Source organism: Falco peregrinus, chromosome 4 (genome assembly GCF_023634155.1).
Source record: "Falco peregrinus isolate bFalPer1 chromosome 4, bFalPer1.pri, whole genome shotgun sequence".
Taxonomy (NCBI): Eukaryota; Metazoa; Chordata; class Aves; order Falconiformes; family Falconidae; genus Falco; species Falco peregrinus.
This window is the reverse complement of record NC_073724.1, coordinates 31,727,802-31,744,448: the sequence shown is the minus strand read 5'-3', so window position 1 is coordinate 31,744,448 and position 16,647 is coordinate 31,727,802.

Sequence of the window (16,647 nt, the reverse complement as noted above, 5' to 3'; positions counted from 1 at the left end):
AAACAATAGCTCCTGGTTTTCAGACAGTATTCCAAAACAAAATTGGAATTTCCTCTCTTTTTTTTGTGCCAGTGTCCTTCAACAACATGCAAGTGAAGTGACCCGCTCTGTTATGATGGAGCACTCTCACTGTCCTTACCTGCCCCTGCTCCTCTCCCTTCATCAGTATTTTGGTGAGTCATTTCAGGTTCTGGAACCTCTGGAATCAGTGCTGACACCCAAATTTTTCATTCTGTTTCTAAGAAACACACAGGCCTTCAGATAATCTATTATTTAAAGAATTAAAGCACAAGACTTTTCAATAGTAGGATGGCTTCACCTGAGGGCAAAGTCTCAAGTTTAAGCATGTTCCTTTCAGACAGTAACATTTTTCCTTTTTTTTTTTTGGGGGGGGGCGGAGAAAAAAAAAAGAAAAGAAAGAGGAAATAAAGATATCCCTGTTTGGCTAGAATCCCAGAAAAAAAGACTTTGAGATACGTGACTCATACACATTACATCAGAAGCTCTGGATGCTGTAAATGCTAAAAGTACAAATACTTGAATTACGTGCAACCTGAAGAACCACTTAAATTGGCAACAGGGAGATTTGGGCTTTTTGGGAAAACTAATGGAGAAAAAAGTCCATGCTTTGTTGACTATAACAAATGCGATCCTGAAAGTTGCTACATCAGCAAAAGAAGAGCCATGCTAAGGGTTTAAAACATGTAACCAATACTGCAGCTGAAGTCAGTCTAAATCAGCTGTTGCTTCAGCTGACATACGGCAACACTATCAGTGTCCCAGGTGATATCAGAAACCTGTTGAGGGATAGTGGATGTATTAGGATACTTTTGTGATATTTCAAAAACATTTAGTCAAAAGAAGTCGCTAAATGTTTGTTCTAGAGATAAGCTCCCCAGAGATCAAGATTTAGTCTTTGAGCTCCTTTAAACCCCAAAGACTATTGATTTCTCCTAGAGGAAAAAAAGTCTAAAAAACCCCAGGTTTATTAGGAACCGTTAGAAAAACCATTGTTTTTAGACGAACCAGGGTTCGTCTTTTCTAATGACACAGACAATCACTGAGCAGCTGGAACACTGAAGGTGAATTCGGTACATCTGTTTTTCCCTACTTGATGTTTGCTTCCTTCTGGAAGGCATGGGAGTAAGAGTGTGGATGAAGCACTTAAAATGATGCAGTCCTTTTGGACACCACCTTTTAGCTACTAGTTTGAGAAATACTGCCCTAAAGGCTGAGACAGCTGGGAAGGCCCTACACGGGCTGGCATGAGAACCTGGCCTGTGTATTTTCTAGCTCATCTTCTGCCCTTCGTGGCAGCAATGGTTGTAAACAGATATGGTCACCCTGCAGGAACCTCTCAAGGCTTGACTGACTCATCGCTTGGCTCAGCATGACTGCTGGTGCATAATATGTTGAAGCAACTCACCTCCAGGTGCTAACAAAAGCCCCCAGCACATAAACAAATAAATAAATGGTGAGACCATTTCTGACAAAACTGCTGTCCATATTTGTGCTGCATTGTTAGACGATTAATGTTTTTGTATGCAACAGGTATTAGAAATCAAGGGGAACCATTTGTACATGATTTGCCACATATCAGTGATGTTAAAAAAATTAAGAGCAAGCTCTGTTCAAAAGCTGTTGTTGCTAAAGATCATAAATTGATCAGATTTTACCTTCAGAGAAAAAAAGAAATGAAAAAAAAACCCCAAAACAACCAAAAGCTGCTGCCAAAGAGCCTATAAGCAAAGCCAGAAAGCTTACACTGTTTTGAACCAAAGGAGTTTGGCAACTATTCAAAATGCAAAATAATTTGTCAAAATGCCCACCTAAAATAAAAATCTCATGGTTATCTATGCAATACATATTTAATTCCCTGACAAGAAGGTGGTGTGCATTTAACTGAATGCACAGTGACTTAGCTGTGTAGCCTCCATTCAGCATTTTAATCTTAATGACTTCCATGGTGCCAAACATTCATCCAGCTCCACAGATTGCAGTTGATTTAAAATGACTTCAGGTCAAGCTCTATGTCTAATGAGGCCCAAATAACCGGGTTTCTTTAGAGTAATCTAAGGGAACATACAGGAGGAGTTAGAGTGGCAAATCTGAATCTTTCAGCAAAGATTAAGCCTTCTTATAGAGAAGGTGAGAAAAGGGCAATATTGCACAGGACAGTTCAGATAAGCATCCCCAAATCCCTGTGGCATGTGCTGCTGAATGCTGTTTGAGGGCGATTTAATGTACTTTAATTATAACGCTTCAGAGTATTTGTATTTTTATTGCCTACTTTGTTTCCATCTATAGTAATTTCAACCATGTTCTGTCAACTTCATCATATATTTGTGGACACTCTCAACTCAAGTGGCTCAGCCATGGAGCTGAGGAGTAGACAGTCTCGTTGATAGGCCCTTGAAATCAGCTTAATTATAAAATTCCCTACAAACTTTCCTATCATTCACAACAGTTATTGTAACCAACATGTGAAAATTAGATTCACAGGATCACAGAATGGTCAGTGTTGGAAGGGACCACAGGAGATAATCTCATCCAGCCTCCTGCTAAAGCAGGTTCACTCACAGCAGGTTGCACAACACCACGTCCAGGAGGGTTTTGAATGTCTCCAGAGAGGAAGATTCTACAGCCTCTCTGGGTGGTCTATTCAAGTGTTCTGTGACCCTCAAAGTAAAGAATATTTTCCTCATATCCAGATGGAACCGAACTTTCCTTTAATGCAATGTAGAAATAAGAATCTCCTTGTGCAAGAGGCACAGGTATTTCTGCTTCAGAGCATGATGCCACCTCATTTTGCCACAAAAGGCAAAATAACGTGTGATTGTGGCATGCAGCATGTTTAGATTTAGGCAAGGTATGCCTTGGCAGTGGGCATCAGATTAGGGCAAAAATCAGTCTTAAACAAAAGAGCAAAAGCTCCTCCAATTTTCATGAGAGTTAACACAGCTCCAAGACCGTCCTAAAGGGCAGCAGCAGCAGCAGCACACACCATTTGAGCTATCAGCTCTTCAGTCACCTCGATCAGAGAGGGCCTTTCATGAGACCATGTTTTTCCTCCACCAGGAGAAAGCTAAGTAAACAGTGGCAAGCAGATGAGAGGAAGAGGAGGGAGAGGAAGCTGGTCACTTCCCAGCTCCCCTTCCAGTCAGTGGTTATTTCAGCCACACTGGTCCCAGGACAAGAGGGCTTGCTTATTGTCTGTGCTCTGAACCTCTATGCCACCGCTGACTTTTGCCCAAAATGCAGAACAGCCTTGGCCTGGCCCTGCATCCCTTCCCCATCAGCTAAGCAGCATGTGCAGCAACAGCAGTGAGATGAAGTGGCACATGCTTGTGTCTGGGCTGGTATCCAGTGAAGGGGCTCTGCAGAGCCCCAGGGTATGTGTTCTCAGTGATGGCAAAGCCTGGACAAAGCCTGTGCCATTGCATCTGCATTGTTACTGTTGCTGGTGCTACCTACATTCAGCCAGTGAAGCTCACTAACCTGTGCTGCAGTCGTACCTACAGATATGCTGGATGCACCTTGGAAACAATGTCTGGGTATTTATGATGTGTCCATCACTACATTACCTGGGCGCTTATAAAATTGTGCAGAACTTGAAGAACTGCTGATGCAGGAGTGAGAAATAGTTTGATTTTTCCTTGTTCTGTAACATATTCTGATCCCAGGGGACAAAAATGTGGATAACAGGAATTCTACTGCAGTAATCTTCAGTAGGGGAAAGGAGGCCATAATGAGGCACTGAAAGACTTTACAAAGGATTGTATGGCATTTTTCACACTTGAAATCTTCAGCCTATTAGAGGATGCCTTTCTAAAACGTATGGTTTAACTTAACTTGGTGTTTGTTACCTCGCCTGACAAAGGACCGCAGGGATGTGTTCTACAGGTTGTGCTATTTGGGAGCTCACACAGCTGAGTGGCTTGTTATTATGGTCCTGCTCCCAAAAATTATTAATCTGTTTTCAACACTTCAACACATAACACATAAATTGCTTGAGCTCAAGAAAAGAATTCTATTATTTCACTGGAGTTTATTGTGATAAAGTTAAAAAGTATGGAAGGTTGTTATTCAGCTGACTGTGCTGGATAAGAAGCTAATGCAACTCCCATCCTTTGAATATCAGCCAAAAAATTGAAATCTTGGTGACGTTTTCAATTTGACAAATTGGAAATGCCAAGAGGAGGTGACACTTATTATGGAGAACAGTTTCTGGGAAGTAAGAGGCATTCATATAAAAAAAGCTTGGAGGACTTGCAAACAGCCATGCCATGTGGCTCTGTCTCTCAAGCTCTTACACCCCCACGCACTTTCATGCATATAATTGCATTTTCCAAAAGACTAGTGACTTTCAGCACTCCATTTCAAATGCATGCCGATGTGTTTTTGTCTTTAAATATAAGTATATTTTTTGTTTTGAGGCAGAGAAGACATAGAGTGTTATGTTTCTGCATATAACACCCATACAGCTTTAGATTTTGTCATAAGGCCAAACATTTAGTAGCTGTGGGGGCTGAGCCATCTGGGAGAGAAGTCTGTCTGTCTCTGACTATGCAGTTACATCTAGCGGGGCCCCTGTTCAACCACTGTCACTGTAGTATCTCAGTGCACTTACTGAAAAATAGAAATAGTTAAATATTTTCATGACCTAACTCCTCCTTTCTGGTTACTGAGAAGATCATATATTTTTATAGGAAGGGGTTTTTTTATTTTATTATTATTTCTGATGTATGTGTGTAAGAGGGGAGCATATTAAAGGAATAGCCTTTATATTGGTAATTTCTATGGTCAATAACATTTTCTATGAGAATCTGTAGGCTAGATCTATATATTCAGTAAGAATCTGTAGACTAGAGTAGCTCAAGAAAACATTTCATACACATGCTTTCTTCTTGTTGATCCACAAAACATTTGCCAAAAACTTTAAAGTCAGAGGAATCAAATGCCAAAAAAATTTATTGTAGAATATCTGTAGTTTAAAGGCTCTTCCTTTTAAAGATGGCAATTATGTATGAATGAGTCTCCACCAAGTTTCTACTAGATGGCTTTCATTTGTGACCTGCACAGGATATAGGACTTACTGGATTTTATCACTTTTAGCAGAAGTTCAGCAAAGACATTTCTGCTAGATCTTTGTTGCAGATGTAGCTTTTGCCATTCAACTGGGATAAAATGCTAGGATGGATGTGATAAAGCAAGCCACAAAAGAAACCCAAAGAATAGCCTGGAAGCACTGCCACACACTTACTTTACTCTCACTGAGTATCCAAGAACACCGAGCAGAAAAATTGGCTTTTTCCAATGTCCCCAATCTGTATGTACAGCAGGATTATAACATGCATCTGCCTATAAATTATTTGTGATGTATTATTCTCAGTTCCCTGCCAACCTATATATTAGAATGAGAAAGGCTTTACTTCATCATTACACCAAAAAAATCTTACAGTGACTCATTGGGAAATCCATTAGGAAGTGTATTTATGGAAGACGTGAGTTTGCCAGAGAATTCCACATTATCTTCAATAGTATTCTGATGGGTAAATTCAGCTTCCCAAGTTCCCTTTACATGAAGCACAATTATTTTTACTGAAATAAATAGCTGTTAAAATGAAATATACTCTGTTCATCATACCTCATATACATAAATACACAGAGTAGAGTTAAATTGAAATCTGAATGATTTAATTCCAAAGCCTAAATGCATACAAACAATATTCAGAATAGTAGATCTTTAGATCCTGAAAATCAGCACAATAGCCAAATTATGAAATTAGGAGTAAGAGAATACCACAGCAGTAGACTGCCTTACCTGAGTTAATGCTGCCTGCTTCTCAGCAGAGCTCATTAGCCTTGATGAAATTCTTGGCTAACATAGTCACACCGCAGCTGGTCCCAGGCTAATTTGTTTAGAACTGGTTTGGGTAACCCTGCACTACACATACTCTTTCAATGCACATTTACCACACAAAGAACTTTAAAGAAATTTAATTCAATTTATGAGGAAAATTCCATGTCTTATGCATCCAAAAGGTCAGATTATCACATCATGAGTCCTTCTGACCATATTATCTGTGACTAAAATTATCATTAATACTTCTCTTGCTTTTAAGGATATACCAAAGGCCTGGGAAAAAAGTGTTTGTTAAGTAGATCTACTTAATCAGAAAAGGTTTCAAGTTCTGCAAAACCAAAAGAAATACTTTAAAATCAGTTTGTAGTAAAAGTTTTGGAGGGTTTTTGGATGATGCCATCACTGGACTTCTTATTTTCCATTGCCCTATATCTTTTATGGTAAATTATGTGAAGTGGATGCAATATGTTATAACTCTTACTTGGAAAGATTTAATGTTGCTTGCTGAAAATGACTGGCAGAGAGGAAAGGAGAACATTCAAGGATCTGTAACTCTCACAGTGGTCTAATTTAGAGTTGGGATGACATTCAGAAATCTTAGAAATCTTATAATAACCATGAGACCGAGAATTTTAGCTAGAGCTAGGCAAAACTTGTTTCTCATGCTGCTCTACCAGCTCTGTTTCTGTAAATCCACATCATGTCAGCATCAAGCCTTTCTGCAGCAGATGAAGATTTGTTCTGGTTGTATATTTGGGAGACAAAGATGCACCCAGGATTACAGCAGGTAGTCACAGTTGTGTTGATTATATGTACAATAAGAGCAAGATTTCTGAAACCGAACCATTAGAGGCTTAATATTATTCCTTGCATTTCCTGCCAGATAAGATGATTTTGCAAAGTTCATTCAGATAAGAGGCTGTAGCAAGGCAATGTTGTGTGTAAGAACTGACATCAGAGGCTTGGTCCTCAAGATCAGCTGAGACCTTGATGCAACTAAACCATTCCCATTATGTCTTTATCCCTTGTCTGGGATGGGCTAGCCTAACCCTCACTTTAAAATGTAGTGTTTCAAAGCTCCTCCTAATTTATGCCTGCCTATGCTGATCCCTAAGGATATTCCTGGAGGTAGTATTCCTCCAGCTATATTTCTTCTTCCACTGCAGGACTGTAAAGAGAGGGAGACAGCAGGGACCAGATGGAGATATTAGGTAATATCCAGCAGATAACAACCACAACACAATAAAGGATAAAATGATGATGTTCATTTTCTCTACGGGAGCTGCTTCTTTTTCCACCCCTTTTCTTAAGTCTTCCTGGTTAGCGTAAGGTCTACAGGTAAGTACAAAAAGCATTCCAGACATAACAAAAACATGATACGGTGGCGTGAAGTCTTGTTCAAGGCCAGTAACTAGCAGTGTCCCTCAGGGGACAATACTGTGTCCAATACTATTTAACATCTTCATTAAGGATCTGGATGATGAAGCAGAGTGGCAGAACGTCCACTCAGCAAGTATGCTGGTGACACAAAACTGGAGAGGTGGCTGGTACACTAGAAGGTCGTGCTGCCACCCAGAGGTCCCTCAATGGGCAGGAGAAATGGACTGACAGGAACCTCATGAAATTCAGTAAGGGGAAGCACAAAGTCCTGCAGCTGGGGAGGAATAACCCCAGGAACCAATATATGCGGGGGACACCCAGCTGGAAAGGAGCTTGGCAGAATAAGACCTAGGATGTCCTGGCAGACATCAAGTTGAATGTGAGCCAGCAATGAGCTCTTGTTGCAAAAAAAAAAGGTAGTGGTTCCCTGGGCATTATTAGGCAGTCGAGGGAGGTGATCCTTCCCCTCTGCTCAGCATTGGTGAGGCCACATCTTGAGTGCTGGATCCAGTGCTGGACTCCCCACTACAACAGAGGCATGGACATACTGGAGAGAATCCAATGAAGGACCACAAAGATGGTTAAGGGACTGAAACACCAGTCTTGAGGAAAAGCTGAGAGCTGGGGCAGTTCAGCCTGGAGAAGAGAAGGCTCAGGGGAGGATCTCCTCAATGTATATAAAGGGTGGTGTGCAAAGAGGATGGAGACAACCTTTTTTCAGTGGCGCCCAGTGGCAGGACAAGAGGCAATGGGCACAAACTGAAACACAGGAAGTTCCTTTTAAACGTCAAGAAACATTTTTGTTACCATGAGGATGAGGGTACCTTGGAGATACTCGAAAGCTGCCTGAACATGGTCTTGGACAACCTGGGTGGTCCTGCTTGAACAGGGGCTTGGACCAGACAACCTCCAGAGATGCCTTCCAATCTCAATTGTTCTGTGGTTCTGTGGTGCCACATGACAAGAGAATCTGCGGTGTAGGAGGGATATACGACATTGTTATGTCCCAATCTATGTTGTTTCCCACATCATGAGAGCTTGAGAGGAGAATATAGACAGTTTCACAGATATCCATCTCCAAAATCTTTCAGTAGTTCTCCTTTTACTCCAACCTTCAGGTGCAGAATCCAGAACAAAGGGGATAACAGAAAGTCTTAGAAAGGAGAGAAGCGAAATATATGCAAAGTTCAGTTCTGTAAGATTACTTTTCAACCTTTCCACTTATTAAGCTCCCTTCTCACAACTCTCCCTTTCTGCAACAGGTATTGAGAATTAAAAACCTGCATTCATTCCCTTTTATGGCCTATACACAGAGCACTGAAGTAAGCCTTAAGAGAGCTGGCTTCTTTTCCAGATACTGTTCTATTGCATGATCTTGAAAGACTAGATTGTTTTACATCCCTCTGTTTTATTGTCCATCTGTATAGCAGGGATAATATTTCTGACTTGGTACTGTCTTACTCTGTTTGTATTACAGTTGGTATGTACTGAGAAAAAACACTATGTGGGTTCCGACCTCACGTGTATTTCAGACACAAGGCACCTCATCTCTACTGGCAGTATGCACATACATCATGTCTAGTAGTCTTACTGCTCGTATTAATCAAGACCTCTTCTTTAATTATCCCCTGGGTGTGGAAACACCTCAAGTACATGGGGACATGGATTGCTATGGCCTTTTCTCTCCCCCTAGAATGGAGGCAGACAGCAAAGAGTAGTGATGAACATTGCCTTGAAAACATATCAAGCTACAGTTCTGGGGTAAGAGAATGAGTTTTTCTGCTGTGCTCTGTGTGAGATGCCTTTTAGACCTCTCAAACAGAGTTTTGCCCTGAGTCATTACTGTGATGCATTACCATAGTGCCCTGCAATGGCTGCTGATGTTCTGTATCATAGTTACATGGCTGCACACAGGTCCGTGTTTAGACATAAACAGGCACTAATGTGTCTCCTGTAGCTGCAAGAGACACATTTCTGGTCATGTAAGAGGGAAGTTGCTGTGATATTGCTAGATTCTCCTTTCTCTTCTGGCTATGTCCAGCATTAAGACTTTATTCCAGGAGTCTGGTTCAAATTTCAAAGCAAAGGAGATTTTTTAAATAACTCCCAGATCTCTGACTTTGCAACCACTTCATTGCACCTTTTTACCATGTAAGAAATTCATTCTTTCGGCTGAGTGGAGCATGTTGAACTTTCCCTCTTACTGCACCTCCTGGTTTCACTCTTCCGTGCATGCTAACTTTTACAGCCTGACAATAGCAAAGCAAAGAAAAATCATTATTTTGCAACTCAAAATCTCTAGAAGACCACTCCTGTGAACTTGGTGTGCTGTATGGCTGAATCTGACCCATGCTTCTTAAACCATAAGCCATCTGTTCTTGAGCCATCTGGATTTGCTTTGATTCCTGATGGGCAGATAGCATTGCTGAAAGGAAGCATGTGTTAAAACAGAGCAAAATAAATGTCACCAGTCACCGGTATGGAGCTTTAAACAGAGAGATTAAATGTAAGACACTGCAGGTTGCAAAGTTCCTCCTTTTTCTGGATAATAAGGGATTTCTCTTATTTTTCAAAGACAGATCTTTTCACAATAAAACAAACTTACACAAAGTGTTCCTTTTAAAAATTGCATATAACAGCCAGACATTTTTCAGCCCAATGGCATGACCATCTATCTTATTACAGCAAAAACTGACAAGGGGAACATACAGCATTAGCCTTTTGATCTTTTATCATGTCACTAATAAGGAAGGAGTTTATAGCGAATTGATGTCAGCTTTTCTAGGAATCAAATGTTTCTTCCCCACCATTCATACAGTAAAAACAGGTTTTATATTGACCCTAGAGGAACACACACATTAGTTAATCAAGACCAAAGCAGCACCCAAAACTCAAAAACTCTGATATTTGTGACCTTTCAAGTCTGTAAGACAGACACATCTTCCTTGTGTGGCTATTTTAGAGGCTACAAAAGCCATGCAAGAGCCCACCGCACTTCACCACCAGGAACTGCAGCAAAGCCTAAAAGATGCTTGGGCTCGTTTCACAGTAGGCTTTGATTCAACACCAAAAAAGCACTTACCCAGCATCCTCTGTGAAAAAAAGTGCTCTACCTGCAGCTGGATATGCCCAGTAACTTACACTGCATGCACAGCATTGCAAGCAACAGCAAGGAGAAGGGTTACAAAGCTTCACGCCTGTAATCCACATGTAGCCAGATATTTTCCCTTCACATCCAGCCATTGCAGGTGACTGCTCGTCCGAAATATTTGAACGTGCCTTTGGCAAAGGACCACCTCATGAGCTGTGTGCCATGAATGACTAACTGGATACAAACAGAAGCTGATAAAACTTTAAAGTGGGAACTTCACGTTATTCAAGCAGCCACTTCTGTTTCATAAATCACACATCTGAAATTATAGAGTTGAAAGGCAGGTTCGGGTTGTAAACAAAGAACCTACTAAGTTCCAGTGTCCTGGTTTGTCCTCATACCACAGAACATTTTTATTGATGACTCAGTATGAAAGTGTTACTGCTAAAGCCTGTGGGTGTACAGATACCAGAGGAATTTCAAATGAAGCATGGAATAGATCAGTACAAGAGGCTGATGAAAAAAGGTGAAGGCAAAATCTGTGCAATTTTAAAATGGCCTAATGTAGAAAACAGGACAAGAAGCCAGATGTCATCCTTATAGGATAGGAAACTACATCTTAGAAAATGATAATTCTGAAATATTTGCAAACCACAGTGGATAATCTGTTGAATATGAGCTACAGTAAAATATGGTAGCCAAGAGGGATAACACACTGGTGAAGCTCTATCATCTGCATAATTGGTACTAGGATACAGTCCAGTACCAGTATCCATATTTTGACAAGGAATCAGACTAGAACCATGAGAAATATTAAAGGATCAGAAAAAACATCCTATAATGAATGACTCAAAGACCTGAACTGATTAAGCTTATCAAAGCAGGGGCTAAGAGATAAACTGAACATAGTCTTTAATATATCTATAAGGGAAAACAAGTCGGTAATGGAGGGGCATCCGACACAACAGACGAAGGTTTTGAAAGATGCTACATCTGGAAGCTGAGAATCAAGCGGTTCAGGCAAAAAATTGTCAGTTGAATATTTTTAACACCTTTAACTCAGTTTTGGGAAGTTTTTCGAAAGGTATGGTCTAGTTCTTGAACAAATTCACCTAGCAAAGACCCATGTCCTTCCTGTAGAGGAGGTCACAGCTGATCACAGTGTTCTTCTCTGGCTATAGATTACAAGTGGTACAGGAAGGATTAAGCATCTCTAGAATGAAAAATATTCAGTCAAAAATATGCCCTGTTCCACTGGAAGAGCAAAATGCCAACAAGCAGGTGGAATATGAGCTGCACATTGCAGAAACAATAGGTCACATGTGAATGAATGATTGTTATTTCTGTTAAATTTAATTTTATGAAACTGCATTGGATGAAATAATTCATAAAGGCCAAAGCAGCTGAATAAGTTAAAGATAGTTTTTATGGACTGAGAATTTTTAGGGTGACTAGTTGCCACTAATAATATAATTTTATAATCTCTTATTTCCTTTATGTTCATGTTATCAAACACTGCTGAAACAGTGTCCGCAAGACTTTGACGCCACTCAAAATTCCATTTAAAAAAAAAAGTATTTTAAATTTTTTGTCATTAGTCTAGTTCAATCACAAGGAACAATATCAATGTTCATTCTTATGGCAACAACAGTCTTTGCTTACATCCTCTCACTTCACCTACATAAGTGCTTTTACAATCTTTCAGCCTACGGGCCAAGCCTTTGGGTGAGAAAAACCAGCAAAACTCTACTGAAATCACTGCTACTTCATGCAAGATCATAGGATGATGAATACAATGAAAAACCGTCTAATAGACTTTCAAGGGCATCTTTTTTATTTATAAATGTATTTATATAATAATAATTTTTAACAAAAATTCTTTCTCAAATTACTTCAAATATGTATGACACTAATTCAGTACAAAATGTTAGTATGATATTTCCAGGTATTTTCATTTTTAATACTGCTGAGTCAAGGCCAAAGGCTCCACATCCGAGGGAATTTTGACTCAGCCCTGAATAACATGTTACATGTGTAGAACATGAATTAAATAGGCATGTGTTAGGAGCCAGACTTGCAGGAGTTTTCAGCTGGAAAGTGGAGGCTATTAGGAGTTATCAGCTGTAATACATGTATCATTAATAGTACATGAGCTATTTTGAGCAATACACAAGCTGACACAGAGCCAGATCTGCCCTTATCATTATTCATACCGCAGTTCCCAATACCTGCCACCTCCATTACCATGCTATCTTATAAAAATAGTTTCTAAATCACTGCTTTAAATGATTTAGGCTGTATTTGTTACAAGCAGACTGGGTGTGGGAACAAAATGCTCTCCTCCTTCAGGGACAAGCACAGCCTTGCCCAGAAGTGGTCATCAGTCAGGGATACCCCAACTGCACCGGAATGCACGCTGATGTGCAGAGTCCCAAAAGGCCACTAAAACAAAGGAGGATAGCTGAAGCTCCCCAAACAACGAACCATTTCCATGCTCCACAAGTTTCCTCCTGCAGAAAGAGTAATCAGGGAGCTGCATCTGACAATTTTCTTTCTGACTTGTACCAGCAGAGCAGAGCAGCATTTGGCACCACATCCAACCATTCAGCCCTTTAACAAAGTTCAGATCTGAATCCCGGTTACTTTGCCCAGGCAAGTTATTACCTTTAAAGTCATGTTGTAGTCAAATGAGCCTTTTCTACAAACTTAGGAGGTGAAGTGTAATTTAAAAGAGTGGATTATTTTAAGGTTGATTAATTGATTATGCACCATGCTGAACACCACTTCCAGAGGCAAGGGGTGCACTGTGCTACCAAATGATTATTTAATGACTCATAATCCCAGCGCACGAGATGTCACTCCTGAGGAATTAGTTTTAAATGGGGTAGTGGTATCTACTCAAGATGTGGAGCTAGGTATCAAATCATCGTAATAGCTACATTTTTGCATCAGGCAACACTGAATTTCAGCTTTTTGTAGCTGGAATCACTCATGCATAATACCCACTGCTACACTGATTCATGGCTGCAGAATAAGAAAAATTATTTTTAAAAAAGTTTTTGGTGTCAAGTATTATACTCGATGAATTAAACTTCGAACCAAAATATTAGCATTCCCACTTTTGAATATCCAGTTCAGTTTAGTGTTTGCCAATTGAGTTGGCTAGCTGCCTCTTGTAATTGTTATCCAGCCACTCACTACCTACATGTAAAATACATGCAGCACCTCGCAGCAGAATACTTCTCACAGATTCACCAGAACCATGAAAAAATGGAAGAGATCCAGAAGTAGCAAATTTTGTATGCTAGGTTTTCAGGATTCAACATTTCATCTGCCTTCAACAACAGATGTTATAGACTACTTAATGCAAACTTCTATAGTAAAAAGAAAGTTACAAAATGATGAATAGAATTGTTTCTTCTAAGAAAAGCAGGCATTTAACTGCTTTATACTTACTAAGAACTGTGAGGCATTCATAGTGGGTCTATACCATCTTTATAAAATACATTTCATTGTCCTGATTTAGAAAAGTACTTGAGAATATATGAATGGTTGCACCGAGTCAGATCAAAAGACCAGCTAGAGCCAGCAACATCTTCCTGACAGATGCTAACAAAGTTCCCAATAAAAGTGTTCAACTGAACTTTACCATGGGTTTAAAATAAATATGGCTAAACAGAGGGAGTGAGCTGCTGAACTTGATCTTACTTCTGAGATTATAAATATGTTGCCTATTGTTATAGTGCCATGGAAATCCCAAATAATCATAGATTAATAGAAGTTTCAATATCTGCTTTGTATAGATTTAGTAATCTTGATCTAAAGTGGCAGTCAAAGGGCAAAGGAAAAAGCTGCCATTTCTGAGGAAAGAATTTTGAACATGTTGAATTAACAAATTAGGTAATAGTCAACATTTATTTAAAACTGACTGAATACTGCATACAGAGTGACACAAAGTGTTTGGCAAACATATGGGAAGAATAAAATGTATTATCTCTAGCCATTGATAGCTCCTTTTTTATTTCTAGCTCATAGAAATATTGATTTATACTTGCTAATGGATTAAGGCACTGAAACCTACAACTTTGGGAGCACCATGAGCCTCACAAAGCCTCTGAGATCGGTACAGGATTAAAGGATTGTGATAAAATTATTTTACCTGATTTTAACCATACAAAATTAGGCATCTGTTTGGTTTTTAGTGGAAAGATATAGGCACTTACAGAGGCCACCATGTCCAGTGTTTAAGACAGATGATACATATTGCCTATTGAAGCCATTTTTCACTTCTGCTTCCGCCGGCTGTAGGGGCAATCTAGACTAGATATCTGCCTTTTAAACAGCTGAAGTTAAGTAAAAAGAACATCACCTCAATGTCTGATCAATGGGAGAAGTAGAATCAACAGATTATTTTTTTCCCTTTTTAACCATGGATTAAAGTCTACCTCTTACAACCCTAATCTGAAGAAACACAGTGCTAACCATTTCCAGAGTACAAACCATGTGTACTAGTTACAATTAATTTCTTTAAGATAGCATGGATAAAATGTTTGCAAAGATTATCCAACAAAAGAAACAGATAAACTTTGAAGAGCTGAAGTAAATATTTCTGCAGAGAAGAAAACATGTTCTGAGATAATCAAAGTTGCAGGAGAAAACCCACAAAAGTCCAACAGTTAGTTAACACTTTCTTGCCATCTTATTTAAAGAATAAACAGTATTTTACACCGGTCAGTAAAGGTATGTAAATCTAATAACAATTAATGTGCATATCTACCTGTTGAATAGCAGTGTGTTCTGACCATTCATGGTCAGCAAAGTGTGATCTGGAAGGTTCTTCAAGAATACATACATGGGTCTGCTAATTTCATCCCACAGCATCTTCAAGTAACATATTATACATGTCACTTTCTTGCAGATCATTGCCATGGCACATGCTTGTCACTCTCTCCCTTTTAATTGTATTTATCATTTGTACGATGAATGTTAATGTTTGTGTTATTGCACTATCAGCCATCAAGGCAGATGGAGGACTGCCTAAAGCCACAGACATTCTAAAGTGAAGCTTCATGAGCACGGATAACTCTGCCTTATCTCTAACAGTATAGGCAGGGGTTAAGGAGAGTGGCTAGCAGGGCTTTCCTGCTAGGATTTGGGTCAAACATGCATGCCACATCCAAGCACCTAAAGAAGCAGCATGATCTTTCAAGACACCGAGCTGCCTTTGTTCCTGCTGACTTCACTGATCACTGAAGAAATTGTTTCAAACAGAACTAACATGGCAGGAGACCACAGGCACACACTGTCGTTCGTTTAGATGGCTCTGGAGATCAGACAGCTCTTCCCATTTGTTTTCTTTTACAGCTGCTAATTAGACAGGCCATTTGGGATAAATGTGTGATGTGTTCCTCACTCAGCATCTAATGAACTATGTGGGATGTAGATTTTTAAGAGGCTTGTAACAAACTGTTTTAAAGATATATTCTCAGCTGTCCAGATTAAAGAACCAAATATAAAGCGGTATTTAGGCAAGATGATGTGCAGTGTCTTCACTCTTTCTTTCAGGATGTCAAATCCAGGAGGAGCGTATCCTGAAAAAACAAATCAGACAGCTAAGCATGTTACATAGTGAATGGGGAAAGACACCTACAAGTTAAAATCAAACCAGGATTCAGTCAAAAATCCAAACAGATGGAGTCCTATGAAAATCTGTCCATCTCCTGGTTGAGGGTACATGTTTGCAGCCTCATGATGTGCTTCTGTGATACTCAGAAGCTGAGCTGAAAATAGGTGTGAGCTGAGGTGCTTTAGATATCCATTTTAGGAGACTTTCAAAAGTGATGGTGACTCCCTTCCTCGTGGGTACTGACCTACTGATTGAACCACTTACCTGGTATGCATGAAACATACATCCAAGCAGTCTTCAGTTTAAAAGCATTCAAATCCACGGCTCCTGTAGAATAAATCCAGACAGAAACAAACCACCTTTAAAAGCTGCTTTGAAGATGTGTATTTAAGAATTCATTAAACCAGGACACCAAGAGGGAGTCTAACTCATTAGCTGAGCGTACCCTTGGGCAGCAGGGCCCAGCACCTGTGCCTCCCTCTCCCTGGGTGTTTGTGCTCTGGCACTAGTGGGCAGCTGGGCTTTTTGTCCCTGCAACATGAGCTTTGAGTGGACCCATGCCATTGTGATAACCTTGAATTACTGGGGAGGGGGATGTCAGATCACATCACAGGTTAGGCTGCTCAGAGGACTTAGGGGGTACTTAAAGTTTGCAAGTCCCACCTGTGACTCACATCTAAGTCA